The sequence below is a fragment of the Lactuca virosa genome, chromosome 5, assembly GCF_052849685.1.
Source record: "Lactuca virosa cultivar CGN04683 chromosome 5, Lactuca_virosa_CGN04683_v6, whole genome shotgun sequence".
NCBI classification, from domain to species: domain Eukaryota; kingdom Viridiplantae; phylum Streptophyta; class Magnoliopsida; order Asterales; family Asteraceae; genus Lactuca; species Lactuca virosa.
The window spans coordinates 88,011,371-88,025,998 of record NC_136430.1 but is presented as its reverse complement, the minus strand read 5'-3'; positions in this window follow the sequence as shown (position 1 = coordinate 88,025,998).

The window sequence follows — 14,628 nt, the reverse complement described above, 5'->3', positions numbered from 1 at the left end:
TTATCAGTCCTAGGCCCTTTAAACCTTATTTATATAACTATATTTATATAGACATGATTTTGACAATATATAAGTTTAAAAGAGTTTTGTAAAACATTTAAAGAGTTTATCATATAAAAAGAGTTCTAACCATTTGAATGATTATTGATGACTTGATGTCAGTTTATAAATGGATTTGAAACAGTTTGTTTGGTAACACAGTTTTGAAGTATAATGAATCTATTGGTTTGATAGTTATAAATCACATGTGATTGATTTTACAACTATATTGTTTTCTACTTGTATTCCCCCCCCTCCCATAAAAGCATTTAAAATCATTAAAAGGTAAATTTAGGGGTATGAACTCATCTGTAGTGAGTGATTCGAATGAAAGATCAGTATAGGATGCTAATTATGCCAAGTGAAGTCTCGAGCACAAACGGATCCAATTAAGCATATAATGACACATATATGTATATAATTAGTGTATATAACAACTAACATGCTAAGGTAAATAACGTTAGGAACTAGGAAACACTTGCAATGAAGTGTTAAAATCACATATGATTGATTGAATGGAGTTGACGACCACACAAGGAAATGTTCACGGCCAAAGAGTGTTCACGGCCAAGGATACTTGAAGTGCTTACGGCCCAAGCTTGGTCTTATGAAGCGTTTACGGCCATATCATGATCTCATGAAGGGCTCACGACCATATCATGATCTTATGAAGGGTTCACGGCCCAATGAAGGGTTCACGGCCGTGAACTCTTGAAGAATCATGCCAAAGAGATGATGTTTCGTGGGGATTCATGTGCTTCTAATGGACAACTCGTAGATGAATGAGCTACTTACGTTTTTGGAAGCTTTTAGGGTGTTCACGGCCCAAGAAAAAGTGTGTGTTCTTGGTGTTCTTGGTGAAGAAGATGGTGATTTGAAGATCTTGAAGGAAAAGTGATGAATTCAAGGATGTTATCAAAGGGTTTCACTTGTATATGAAGATTAACTAGTAAAAAGGGGAGTATCACTTATGTTTTTGAAGAGAAGGGAGGGTTTCCCTTGATGATACTTGAGAGAGTTTGAATGTTCTTGATTGAAAGATGTGATAAATGATGAAAAATGAAGGAAATCTACATGTATAGAGAGCGGTTCACGGCCAAACTTGGGTTCACGGCCGTGAACCTAGTTTGGGCCGTGAACATCCCTTGATGAATGTTCTTGGCTCTACTTGAAATTCATAGATTCATTACTCACACTTCATAGTATCAAGTCCTAAGTGTACAAGGCTTAAAACTCATAGAATAACCCTGAGCACGACTAAAAGGTACATATACAAGTCTGACTTTACAAGATAGAAATTTCGGGTTGTCACAAAAAAGGACTAGAATTTTGTGTGACTTGAGTTGTTAAAAAACTATCAAGAACATTCTGAGGTTTACTGAAGATTGGTTGCTTGTGGACAATTGGAAGTATGGTATTAATTTGGACGGACCATATTGCCATGATTTTGGACTGAGGTGATTCTTGATCAGAATTGATGGTCATATGGTAATATGGAAATGTTTCCATAGCGGGAGTTAATTATTAAATTCTACATGTGAGTTGGAAAATTTAATGCAAGAAATACTCTTAAGGAGTGTACCTTGAATTTGAGACTTCATTACCATGCAATTGTTTTTAGTAACAAAGTTCTAATGGAACAATTCGTAATATCATTAAGTCTCTGTGACTTTGAATCCTCAAGATCACAGAAGGACAATACATGTAAGGTTGGAATTCTGACACATTTTAAGTAGTGACAAGAATTTGGAATTGTGAAATAAGCATCATTGAAATAGTGTCCAGTCGATCTGATAGAGAAACATAGTATGCATGTTCATAACATGGCATGACTGATGTTTAATTCAAGTGTTTAGTTGATTACTCGAAACATTATACAATGAATAAAGTCTTAATTATTATGGTGATTAAATAATAAGTGTTTTATTTATATTCAATAGTTTTGAGACCATAATTTATTAGGTTATTATTGTGTTTCACTTTGCATGTTTCACTTCCTGGTTAGTTTGATTATTCAAAATTCCACAGTCGCTCATACTTTTGGAAGTAAGTAGTGAATTAATGTGACAACCGTCAAATTTCGGTCAATTCAAAGTCAACAAGTCAAACCGCTCAACTCCAATAACCCTTGTATGCTAGGGTTTACGTTATGTAATCACTATACAATTCGCTATTTTAATGAGAAATCATCATTTGGAAAGTTCATGTGTTTGATTTTCCTTAGCCTTAACAAGTGCTAAACAACGAACCAAAGCGATAAAACACTATTACACAATCATCGGGATTGTGTAAGACACTAAAACACGGTTTAATGGGGTTTACGAACCTTGCGTTGTGAAGCCGGACACTCAAATTAATCACAAACGAAACCTCTCTAAATCGTTTTCACTCTATCTCTTTCTATTTGAAATCTCTCCCAAATCTCTCTCAAAAGTTACTTTAACTTTTTGTAATCATTTGGGTCATCTCGACCCTTGACCGGGTCAAAAATCGCTTGAAACGGGGTAAAAACGAGTAAAATAGCTTTAAGGATCCGAAACCGAAGCTTCTGGACCGAAGCCTCGCATCCGAAGCCTCGCATCCGAGGCCTCTGATCCGAAGCGAGGGTCCGAAGTCCGAAGGTCCGAAGGTCCGAAGGTCCGAAGGTCCGAAGCGAAGGTCCGAGGGTCCGAAGTCCGAAGCGATTTACCGGTTTTTCGACTACGACTTCGTTTTAACTCCGTTTTTCATTATTTTAACGTGGGATTTTCACCCAAAACTTTATTTTATAAACTAAGGCCCCAAAATATATAAATCTCCAGGGTTTTTATAAAATATATTAAAAGAATTGGTGATTGAACTAATTATTGAGGGAATATTTGCTTTTCCTTAATTTATGGCAAAAGCAAACCACCACCACCTCACTCTATGATTAGCCATTCTTTCCCACTACCCCTTGTCTCCTTAGTGGACCTTTACAGCCAATCTCCAGCTCTTCCCACGTTCTAAGAGCTGGAGGATTGATCCTCTCTCCTCATTCTCCATAAAACTCTTTCATTCTACACTTAGCAACCAAGAACACTCTCCAAAATTCTCTCATCTTTTCTCTCAACTTCAAGAACTTCAAGGCTTTCTCCAGGGATTTCTTTCTTCAATTAGTAAGTATCTTCATCATTCACATAATTATTAAACTCCATTCTACTCAAATCATTGATATCTTACACAAGTTCCATCTTATTCGGTGTTAGATTCTCGAGTCGTCAAGACATCTTCTTAGTGTTCTTGGGTTGAACACTTCCTCTCTCTCACTTTCATCTACTGAAACCACATAAGGTGAGTTCATACCCATACATTTACATGTTTTCTTAAGTTTTAAGGGGGGGAATACAAGTAAAATCATCAAGAACACAATTAAACTTTTCCTAACAGATTACATCAGAAAAGATGGACGTTAATCACGGACTGTTTTGGTCAACTTAAATATTTTAGTTTTCAAAACTGTTTCAGGTGCAAGTAGTTCAAACTCTTAGCTTTAAAATGGCTACTTGCACATCTCCATATGATTTTTCTACAATTTATGGTGATTTTTACAAAACTGCCTGTCATTTCAGAGGCAAACCCGGACCAGTCTGTGATTATGAACATTTTCACCTCTGTTAGAGATCACTAAAAATCATGATAAAATTTACGAACAAACTAGACTCATATTCCAAACTCTCAAAATTTGCGGATTTGGATTTAGAGCTTTGATGATTTTTCTATAAATTTTCTAAGAACGGTAACAGAAACTGTTTTTAACGAAAAGTTGCTGTTAAGTTCATTTCACCTTGTAACATGTTGAGCAAGGTGTATATCTTTATGTGATTATATGTTACTGCAATATATGACATTTTATCTTAATATTTAGACACACATCAGTTTACAACTGGATTTGGTCATATAAAATATAAAGAATAACAAGTGATTATAATCAAAGTACAATCGATACATTCAAACATTAAATAAACTATTTTGAATATAGTTTGCATACATTACCACGTACTACCCTTGGTTGATAAACTATAATAGGTATAGTTTATGATACATTACATAACACATACATTTAAAAAGGGTACATTTATACAAAGGATATTTTCATTAAGCAAGGTACGGCCATACGGTACCAAGTTTTCATAACACGTAATTCCGTTAATGACTTTGTGAGACATTTACTTCAAATTACCATTAAGTCCTGTATTGTAACCAGAGTCTCCTTGAGGGAGAGCGTGATACTTGTGTATAGATCTATATTGGGTTTGACAAACCCACACCTAAACTTCATGCAACAGTTAGACCGATAGGTCTGGGGTGACAAATGTCATAACATTTCCGACGCCTGAAGAACGTCGTTTTAGGCAACCTTGGTCATAGTATGGTTATAATAAGCTCACATAAAGTATTAACAAACATTGGAAATTACGGGAACTTCATTAAAATTTAACGAGTTTATGTCGATTTAAACTTGCATTATTTTACTATAAATATGACAAATTACTTGTACATTTCGGTCTTTGGGTTTTAAGACTACATTTACACATTAAGGAAAATATTGGATTTTTCTAACACAAATACTACTTTTACAAACGAAAAGCTTATGAACTCACCAACCTTTGTGTTGACACTTTTTCAAACAACTTGTATTCTCAGGAAATCATTAAACAGGTAATCAAGTGCTTTTGAGGATGGGACGCTGAGGCGTCTACTATTTCATATTTTATCAACATATTGTAATTGATTCGTAAACATGTAATTCATACAATGATGTAATTTTTTTTCAATTATATATATGTTGGTTGTGTTTGCTTGAATTACTATTACAATTGCTGTTATGATACTATACATGAAGTCCTCCACCCCCGGACGTTTCCGCCATCCTTGGTTTGGGGGTGTGACAGATTGGTATCAGAGCGCAGTTTATAGTGAATTAAGTATATCAAACCACATAAGATATACAAACTATAAACACAATTGGGACTAATAGTCTCTGATTTGTGCATTTTTCAAATAAATATACTTTTAGAAAATAAATGATTTTTTTTTATTAAAAGTATAAATACATGCATACATGCTCACATAGTGTCATAACTAGAAAAACATAAAATAAAAGAAGAGGAGTTGTACATTATGGGTATGCCTTGGTATATGTAAATCAAGTCTGGGAAGGATATAGCCTGATCAATTATATCTGTCCGGGAATTGACTTGCATATACCGGGGGATGGTCAGGATGGACAACAAATCTAACAAACCTAATAACATACTACAAAGGATACTTTAAGAACTCAAAACTAAACATTTACAAATACTATAGGAGTATTTTGTGTTACTATAATAAAAATATTTTATACTTTCATTTTACCTCATAACCCAATGTATTGGGTCAATAAAAAGTATAAAATCGTATGTATCGTAAACATACCGGAAAACAACGTAAAAATATACTTTATGTATAAAAGATTTCTCTCCCTATAAATACACTTTTACTAAAAGTACATTGGTTTACGACTTATGCCAGAATCATGCCGCCAAGGAGAAGACCAAGACCTTCCAGCAACACAGCAACACCTCCTCCGCCGCCGCCTCCACAGTTTGATCCCGCGATGTTCCAGGCTGCAGTAACAGCAGCTGTAGCGGCTGCAATGTCGCAGATAGGGACCAACGGAGCTGGTGGTTCGGGATCGGGAGCTACACACTCTAACCACGGAGACAGTACGTGGCGTGCAAAAGAGTGTTCATACAAAGACTTCACAAATGGCAAACCCGACAACTTCAATGGAAGCGGGGGAGTCATCGCGTTGATGCAATGGTTTGAAAAGACCGAAGTAGTCTTTCAGGTGTGCTCTTGCCCCGAAGCGAGCAAAGTTAAGTTCGCAGCCTTCACCTTCACCGGTCGGGCCCTTACTTGGTGGAACTGCCGGATTAAGTCACTTACTCTCGAAGTGGCTAGCTCCATAACCTGGGCAGAACTAAAAGCGTTGATGATGAAGGAGTACTGCCCGAGAGGTGAAATTCAAAAGCTGGAACAAGAACTTTGGAACCTCAGGATGACGGGCTCTGACCTTGAAACCTACACCACCCGATTCAATGAATTGGCTCTCCTCTGCCCAACAATGGTTACTCCGGAGGAGAAAAAGGTGGAGCGATACCTTTGGGGACTGTCTCTCCACGTGCAAAGTAGTGTCCTGGCTTCAAGGCCAACTACTTTTGACAGTGCCAGGGAGCTGGCACAACAACTTGTTGACCACCGAGCCAGTCATAATACTACAACCACCACCACTGATAAATCAAAAGGAGGAAACAACAAAAGGAAGTTCTGGAACGAAAAGAAAAGCCAACCAGCACAGGACCCCGCTAAGAAGCAACAAATTGTTGTTGTCCATGCTGCCACTAATACTGTCACTACTGCTACCACTCCAGCACCACCGAAGCCATATGCGGGAAAACTACCTAAGTGCAACAAGTGCAACTTTCACCACAATGGTGCTTGTAGGGAGATGCACTGTAACAACTGCGACAGGAAGGGGCACACTGCTCGTTTCTGTAAAGCGCCGGCTCAACCAATCAACCAAGTCGCCAGTACGGGGGCAACCCGGACCTGCTACAACTGTGGAGACGCAGGTCACTTCAAAAGAGACTGCCCCAAAGCACAAGCCCCTAATGCTGGTGGAGTAGGAAGAGTCCTGGCAATAGGACATGGGGAAGCAGTCGAGGATCCCACGGTGGTTACCGGTACGTTTCTCCTCAATAACTCTTATGCATGCGTACTATTCGATAGTGGAGCGGAGAGGAGTTTCGTGAGCCACCAATATAAACAGTTACTTGAACAAAATCCCCAATCACTAAAGGATACTTATGTAGTAGAAATGGCAAATGGGAAAGTAGAACGCACTAGCGATATATACTCAGAATGTACTCTCACTCTAGGCAACCATACATTTAAAATTGACCTGATGCCGGTCACCATAAAAAGCTTCGACGTAATCATCGGGATGGATTGGTTAGTTCCTCACCGTGCCGACATTCTATGTTACGAAAGGGCCGTTCGCCTCAATCTACCAAATGACGAAACCCTTCTCATCTATGGTAACAAACCTAGTGCGAATTTACAAATCATCTCATGCATCAAAGCCCAAAAGTATCTCCGGAAGGAGTACCACGCCTTCTTAGCCCATGTAGTAGACAAGAAACAAGACGTGAAAGACATCAAAGACATCCCCGAAGTGTGTAACTTCCCGGATGTGTTCCCAGAAGATCTTCCTGGTGTACCACTCGCACGACAAGTCGATTTCAGAATTGACTTAATACCCGGAGCTACCCCCGTAGCCAGAGCTCCATACCGCCTCGCACCATCAGAAATGCAAGAGTTGTCCAGTCAGTTGAACGAGCTTTTGAGCAAAGGGTTCATCAGACCAAGCTTCTCACCTTGGGGAGCACCAGTCCTTTTTGTAAAGAAGAAGGACGGATCCTTTCGCATGTGCATCGACTATCGGGAACTAAACAAGCTCACCATCAAGAACCGATATCCTCTACCCCGAATCGATGACCTTTTCGACCAACTCCAAGGAGCAAATTTCTTCTCAAAGATCGACCTAAGGTCAGGCTACCATCAGCTACGAGTTCAAGAAGAAGATATTCCCAAAACTGCATTCAGAACTCGCTATGGGCACTACGAGTTTGTGGTGATGTCCTTCGGTTTAACAAACGCACCTGCGGTATTCATGGACCTAATGAATAGAGTGTGTCGACCCTACCTAGACAAGTTTGTAATCGTATTCATCGACGATATCTTGATCTACTCGCGAAGCGAAGAAGAGCATCGCCTACATCTACGCCAAGTGCTAGAGACACTAAGAGCGGAGAAGCTTTATGCTAAGTTCTCTAAGTGTGAATTCTGGATTAGAGAAGTGGATTTCCTTGGACATGTGGTAAGTGAGAAAGGCATACATGTGGATCCCTCCAAGATCAAGGCAATCGAGAATTGGTCAGCACCCAAGACGCCAACCGAAATTCGACAGTTCCTTGGGCTTGCTGGCTACTACCGAAGATTTATACAAAACTTCTCCAAGATTGCGAAACCACTCACCACCTTGACGCAGAAAGGTGTGATATTCAAGTGGGAAAATAAACAAGAAACTGCTTTCCAAACGTTAAAACAAGCCCTATGCAGCGCACCGATCTTGTCTCTCCCAGAGGGAACCGAGGACTTCGTAGTGTACTGTGATGCTTCGAATCAAGGCCTCGGATGTGTGCTCATGCAGAGAGGGAAGGTTATCGCGTATGCATCAAGACAGCTTAAGACGCACGAGGTTAATTATACTACGCACGACCTGGAATTAGGATCAGTGGTATTCGCTTTGAAGATCTGGAGACACTACCTCTACGGCACGAAATGCACTATCTTCACTGATCACAAAAGTCTTCAGCATATCCTCAATCAGAAAGAGCTCAACATGCGACAGAGGAGATGGGTGGAGTTGCTGAATGACTACGAGTGCGAAATTCGTTATCATCCGGGCAAGGCCAATGTAGTGGTCGATGCTCTAAGCAGGAAGGAGTACTCGGGCCGCCGAGTAAAATCCTTAACAATGACAATCCATTCCCACCTGACCATACAAATCAAGGAAGCTCAACTGGAAGCTTTGAAACCAGAAAAGGTGGCAGGAGAGACATTAAGGGGAATGGATAAAAACTTAGAAGTCAAGGATAATGGAGCACGTTACATCATGAACCGGATTTGGACACCGAAGTTCGGTGGACTCCGAGATGTCGTCATGAATGAAGCACACAAGACTCGATACTCCATCCATCCCGGGTCGGATAAGATGTACCTGGACCTCAAGAAATTATACTGGTGGCCGAACATGAAAGCTGAGATTGCTACTTATGTGAGCAAGTGCTTGACTTGCGCTAAGGTCAAAACCGAATACCAGAAACCATCCGGGCTATTACAACAGCCGGATATACCTGAGTGGAAGTGGGAACGAATAACCATGGACTTCATAACCAAGCTGCCTAAGACATCGGGCGGGCTTGACACAATATGGGTAATTGTAGACAGATTGACCAAATCAGCACACTTCCTACCAATGAAAGAAACCGACAAGATGGAGAAGCTGACTAGAACGTACATCAGAGAGATTGTACGACTCCATGGTGTGCCGATATCCATTATCTCCGATAGAGATAGTAGATTTACCTCACGGTTTTGGCAGTCCCTACAAAAATCATTGGGAACTAGGCTTGACATGAGTACGGCCTACCACCCACAAACTGACGGACAGAGCGAACGAACCATTCAAACGTTGGAAGACATGTTAAGAGCTTGTGTGATAGACTTCGGTAAAGCATGGGATACCCATCTACCGCTTATCGAATTCTCCTACAATAACAGCTATCATACTAGCATCAAAGTCGCTCCATTCGAAGCTCTTTACGGTCGCAAATGCAGATCACCCCTGTGTTGGGCTGAGGTGGGGGATACACAGCTAGCTAGAGGGCAAGTCTCTAATAGCACCCTCACTGGCCCTGAAATCATAAGGGAAACTACAGAAAAGATCGTTCAAATTCGAGAGAGACTGAAAGCGTCTCGCGATCGGCAAAAGAGTTACGCAGACAAACGACGCAAACCCTTGGAATTCCAGGTGGGTGATAGAGTACTACTAAAAGTTTCCCCTTGGAAAGGAATGATACGATTCGGCAAGCGCGGGAAACTAAATCCAAGGTACATCGGGTCATTCGAAATCCTTGCTAGGATTGGGCCAGTAGCATACAAACTTCGATTACCTCAGGAACTCGACAAAGTACATCCCACATTTCACGTGTCGAACCTAAAGAAGTGTTTGTCTGATGAGACACTCGTAATACCACTCGACGAAATCAAAGTTAACGAAAATCTCCACTTCGTGGAGGAACCAGTCGAAATCATGGATCGGGAAATCAAACGAACGAAACAAAGTCGTATTCCCATCGTGAAGGTACGTTGGAACGCTAAACGAGGACCCGAATTCACCTGGGAACGCGAGGATCAGATGAAACAAAAGTATCCACATCTCTTCCCAAACTCTTGAAATCCCAGTCAAAATGAAAATTTCGGGACGAAATTCCTTCTAACGGGGGGATGATGTGACAACCGTCAAATTTCGGTCAATTCAAAGTCAACAAGTCAAACCGCTCAACTCCAATAACCCTTGTATGTTAGGGTTTACGTTATGTAATCACTATACAATTCGCTATTTTAATGAGAAATCATCATTTGGAAAGTTCATGTGTTTGATTTTCCTTAGCCTTAACAAGTGCTAAACAACGAACCAAAGCGATAAAACACTATTACACACTCATCGGGATTGTGTAAGACACTAAAACACGGTTTAATGGGGTTTACGAACCTTGCGTTGTGAAGCCGGACACTCAAATTAATCACAAACGAAACCTCTCCAAATCGTTTTCACTCTATCTCTTTCTATTTGAAATCTCTCCCAAATCTCTCTCAAAAGTTACTTTAACTTTTTGTAATCATTTGGGTCATCTCGACCCTTGACCGGGTCAAAAATCGCTTGAAACGGGGTAAAAACGAGTAAAATAGCTTTAAGGATCCGAAACCGAAGCTTCTGGACCGAAGCCTCGCATCCGAAGCCTCGCATCCGAGGCCTCTGATCCGAAGCGAGGGTCCGAAGTCCGAAGGTCCGAAGGTCCGAAGGTCCGAAGGTCCGAAGCGAAGGTCCGAGGGTCCGAAGTCCGAAGCGATTTACCGGTTTTTCGACTACGACTTCGTTTTAACTCCGTTTTTCATTATTTTAACGTGGGATTTTCACCCAAAACTTTATTTTATAAACTAAGGCCCCAAAATATATAAATCTCCAGGGTTTTTATAAAATATATTAAAAGAATTGGTGATTGAACTAATTATTGAGGGAATATTTGCTTTTCCTTAATTTATGGCAAAAGCAAACCACCACCACCTCACTCTATGATTAGCCATTCTTTCCCACTACCCCTTGTCTCCTTAGTGGACCTTTACAGCCAATCTCCAGCTCTTCCCACGTTCTAAGAGCTGGAGGATTGATCCTCTCTCCTCATTCTCCATAAAACTCTTTCATTCTACACTTAGCAACCAAGAACACTCTCCAAAATTCTCTCATCTTTTCTCTCAACTTCAAGAACTTCAAGGCTTTCTCCAGGGATTTCTTTCTTCAATTAGTAAGTATCTTCATCATTCACATAATTATTAAACTCCATTCTACTCAAATCATTGATATCTTACACAAGTTCCATCTTATTCGGTGTTAGATTCTCGAGTCGTCAAGACATCTTCTTAGTGTTCTTGGGTTGAACACTTCCTCTCTCTCACTTTCATCTACTGAAACCACATAAGGTGAGTTCATACCCATACATTTACATGTTTTCTTAAGTTTTAAGGGGGGGAATACAAGTAAAATCATCAAGAACACAATTAAACTTTTCCTAACAGATTACATCAGAAAAGATGGACGTTAATCACGGACTGTTTTGGTCAACTTAAATATTTTAGTTTTCAAAACTGTTTCAGGTGCAAGTAGTTCAAACTCTTAGCTTTAAAATGGCTACTTTCACATCTCCATATGATTTTTCTACAATTTATGGTGATTTTTACAAAACTGCCTGTCATTTCAGAGGCAAACCCGGACCAGTCTGTGATTATGAACATTTTCACCTCTGTTAGAGATCACTAAAAATCATGATAAAATTTACGAACAAACTAGACTCATATTCCAAACTCTCAAAATTTGCGGATTTGGATTTAGAGCTTTGATGATTTTTCTATAAATTTTCTAAGAACGGTAACAGAAACTGTTTTTAACGAAAAGTTGCTGTTAAGTTCATTTCACCTTGTAACATGTTGAGCAAGGTGTATATCTTTATGTGATTATATGTTACTGCAATATATGACATTTTATCTTAATATTTAGACACACATCAGTTTACAACTGGATTTGGTCATATAAAATATAAAGAATAACAAGTGATTATAATCAAAGTACAATCGATACATTCAAACATTAAATAAACTATTTTGAATATAGTTTGCATACATTACCACGTACTACCCTTGGTTGATAAACTATAATAGGTATAGTTTATGATACATTACATAACACATACATTTAAAAAGGGTACATTTATACAAAGGATATTTTCATTAAGCAAGGTACGGCCATACGGTACCAAGTTTTCATAACACGTAATTCCGTTAATGACTTTGTGAGACATTTACTTCAAATTACCATTAAGTCCTGTATTGTAACCAGAGTCTCCTTGAGGGAGAGCGTGATACTTGTGTATAGATCTATATTGGGTTTGACAAACCCACACCTAAACTGCATGCAACAGTTAGACCGATAGGTCTGGAGTGACAAATGTCATAACATTTCCGACGCCTGAAGAAACGTCGTTTTTGGCAACCTTGGTCATAGTATGGTTATAATAAGCTCACATAAAGTATTAACAAACATTGGAAATTACGGGAACTTCATTAAAATTTAACGAGTTTATGTCGATTTAAACTTGCATTATTTTACTATAAATATGACAAATTACTTGTACATTTCGGTCTTTGGGTTTTAAGACTACATTTACACATTAAGGAAAATATTGGATTTTTCTAACACAAATACTACTTTTACAAACGAAAAGCTTATGAACTCACCAACCTTTGTGTTGACACTTTTTCAAACAACTTGTATTCTCAGGAAATCATTAAACAGGTAATCAAGTGCTTTTGAGGATGGGACGCTGAGGCGTCTACTATTTCATATTTTATCAACATATTGTAATTGATTCGTAAACATGTAATTCATACAATGATGTAATTTTTTTTTCAATTATATATATGTTGGTTGTGTTTGCTTGAATTACTATTACAATTGCTGTTATGATACTATACATGAAGTCCTCCACCCCCGGACGTTTCCGCCATCCTTGGTTTGGGGGTGTGACAATTAAGGCTGTCATGAATTGAATTATAGATTGTCTACGGAGATTAGACATTGCAATGGTTGCTACAATGTTCATGAGTACTTAAAAAAATGAGGATTTTGAGTATTTGATAAACCCATGCTCAGAGAATTACTTCATGGATTTTATCACGAGTAATTGTAAGACGATAATATCTTATATTCTTAAAACGAAGATATATGAGTTGTGGTTTACAAGTCAGTTGTGCATTGATAAAACGTAAACGCATCAGTAACTTGATGTTATAAAACGTATTGTTGTGCATAATTTGATGAGTAAATAGTGCAAGCATATAAGTCAAATTTTATTCGTTCCTTTTACCCTAATGGGAAAAGCGATATCTTTGGGCCCCTCGGTAATTTGGTGTTGACTTATAAGTGCAAGGCCTAGCCAAGACTAAATTGATGTTTTCGATTAGAAGTCTTATGTCGTCTGTAAGGTCCTCAATACAAGGATCTTAACCAGTGATCAATCAAACAATCAAATGAAATAAGAAATGAGTAGAAGAAGAATAATGATCAAGCTTGCACACGTTGATAACTGAAAAACGTCAGGTACAACTTGATGACCGTAAACTCAACTGACTGACAGACTGACAACCTGACAACAACCACTCTGACAGACTATGACAAGCTATATATATAAGAAGACAGACCATAAACCTGATTACGGTCAGGCAGACCGTAAACAGGTTTACGGTCACAACAAACCGTAAACACACAATAAGACCTATAACAACCACAAAAGCCCTATATCATCAATACATTCAATTGCCTAGCCCAAACCACAAAATAAGACCTTTCAATCTCCCCCTTGGTTTGGGACTAGCTTGACTTAGTCCTTGTCAACAAGAAGAACATCTGATTTGCCCATCGCCCCGTTCCACATCCTTTTGTTGATGATATCAGCACCATGGAGGTATATTCTTTAGCAGCTGGCTCAAAAATGTCTTCTGCAACCTTGATCTGATGAAGGTTCAACTGATGAATATCTCATCCTCCAAATTGAAGCAGATCTCTTTTGTCATACAATCGAATGCATCCATCTTGAAGTTTTATGACAGCAGAGGCTGTAGTTTCATCAAAAACCCAGTAGAGCATGGACTTCAATGATCCATCTGGATAATTCTCAAGCACATGAATCTGTTTACTTGACTGGTAGCAAGCCACATCACATTTCGAATAGGAATTTTAGTTTTGGGATCAAGTACACTTGGGTATAGTTTGATGATTGACTCTGCAGTCTTCATTGAAGGAAAACCCTTTTTCACTTGATCTTCCAAAAAGAGCTTGAATTGTGTTGCCTTGGGATTTTGTGAAGGATTTGCAAAAGGAGCTTTTGATAATTCTGTAAGATCAACCCTGGTCTAGGAATGGAAATCATGAACATCTTTATAGTATTCTGTGTTGCCACTCTTGCGTCTCACGAGCCACATGTCTAGCGTATCATGAAAGCCCCATGAGACGATTCCTGACCTATCACCATATGTGTCTCTAAAACGGTTTTCTTGAAGGTCTGTGACGGTGATTTTTGGCTTATCTCCAGGAGCATTTTGATCTGAGCTCTTTTTAAACAGGAGTTG